We start from the raw sequence: 1,766 nt of genomic DNA, 5'->3' as shown, positions 1-1,766 counted from the left end.
TGGGTTGTAATTCATGACAGCATTCAAGAATGTGAGATTGTGGTGAGCGCTAAATCTGATTGGATGTGTAAAGAGGCCAATCGGAGAGTTAAAGAACAAAGGACATTGACCATACTGCCAATAAACCAATCAGAATCGTTGCCTCCACTCATCCCTCATTAGCATAGCTCTGTGGGACGGACCGTGCGGCTGCCTATATCAGGCGAGCTGATAGCAGCGTTTCTTTATATCTTTGCTTTTTGAAAGAGAAAATGGTTGACGAGAAGAAATCAGCTGCCAAGAAAGGCGCCAAAAAAATCGTGAAGAAAGCGGCACCGAAGGGCGGCAAGAAGCGCAGAAAGTCGAGGAGGGAGAGTTACTCCATCTACATTTACAAAGTGATGAAGCAGGTTCACCCCGACACCGGCATCTCCTCCAAAGCCATGAGCATCATGAACTCGTTTGTGAACGATATTTTCGAGCGCATCGCGGGTGAGGCTTCCCGCCTGACCCATTACAACAAGCGGCACACCATCAGCTCCCGGGAGATCCAGACCGCCGTGCGCCTGCTGCTGCCCGGGGAGCTGGCCAAGCACGCCGTGTCGGAAGGGACAAAGGCGGTGACCAAATACACCAGCTCCAAGTAAAACTCCACGCTGTCCTGAAAGAAGAAACTCCAAACACAACGGCTCTTTTAAGAGCCACCCACAACCTCTCTGAAAGATCTACAAATCGCACCTCCCTTTAGAATCAATTTACTGTAATTATTTCCTGAACAAGTGTGTTTGAGAACGTTTGAAGTTCCAGCTGTCAATTTAGTTTTGAATTTTCAGATAAGCAGTTTCACTGACCGGATCGACCTTAGTGTCGCCGTTGTATTTCCCGCTCAGTAAACGACAAACACGGTCCCTGATCGCTCTTTCCCTTTGTTCTCAGACCCGTTCACTTGCAGCTCCTTCCGATGAATTAAAAGCTTGTTTTTGAGATGAGACTCGGATTTCATTCACCTCAATCTCTGTAAAAATATTTTCATTTTTTAAAATGGCAATTGGCAGTCAATCGTTTTATTAACCCGAGAATTACTGTAATCTAACAACCCAGAATGGGGTTTCTTAGAGACCAGAATGTGGTCAGTTTGAACACTCTGTCCCTCTTCTCTTCTCACAGCAGGACTCCCAGATCTGGTTTCACTCCCGCAGCAGCGCCTGTGCAAAGGATCGATCGATAATCTGTGAATCCTCACTTTTACACAGATTGAGCTGGAATGTGTCCCGTTACAGAATCAATGCAAATTGAGGCCCGCCCGATACATTTGAAATAGAACCCGAAATTAATCCTGATTGTAACAGCCTAGGATTTGCAAGGGAGAGATGGAATAAGACAAAAGGAATAAAAAACTGTCCGGAAATCTTTGGTAAAAGTGAATTTATTCACTTAATTCGCTGATTTTGGAAAATATTGGCGGGCTTTTTGAACTTAAAAAATGGTTGGCGGTCTGACTGTTGAGGACAGTTATTTCCACACACTTTTCATTGGCGGGAAAAACAGACTGTGATTGGTCACCGGAAAACACCAATGAAATTCACCACAGAGCGACCAATCACAAGTTCGCCTCTCTTCATTCCTCCAGAAGGTATAAGAGGGGCAGATGTGGAAGGAGACTTTCATTCTTTCTCTGAACTAGTGAATTGTGGAAATGTCTGGAAGAGGAAAAACCGGCGGTAAAGCTCGGGCCAAGGCCAAGTCCCGGTCATCCCGGGCCGGATTGCAGTTCCCTGTGGGCCGGG

The 1,766-nt window shown here is 46.1% G+C and overlaps 1 pseudogene; it reads left to right on the top strand.

Moving 5' to 3' along the window:
* Nucleotides 1-220: 220 nt before the first annotated feature.
* LOC147088094 (histone H2B pseudogene) lies at nucleotides 221-658 on the top strand (annotated as a pseudogene).
* Nucleotides 659-1,766: the final 1,108 nt, after the last annotated feature.

The sequence above is a fragment of the Somniosus microcephalus genome, unplaced genomic scaffold, assembly GCF_052327205.1.
Source record: "Somniosus microcephalus isolate GS21.2 unplaced genomic scaffold, FLI_Smic_1.0 unresolved_chr5, whole genome shotgun sequence".
Taxonomy (NCBI): Eukaryota; Metazoa; Chordata; class Chondrichthyes; order Squaliformes; family Somniosidae; genus Somniosus; species Somniosus microcephalus.
The sequence above is the reverse complement of the archived record's forward strand: the minus strand, read 5'-3'. Positions and strand labels throughout refer to the sequence as shown.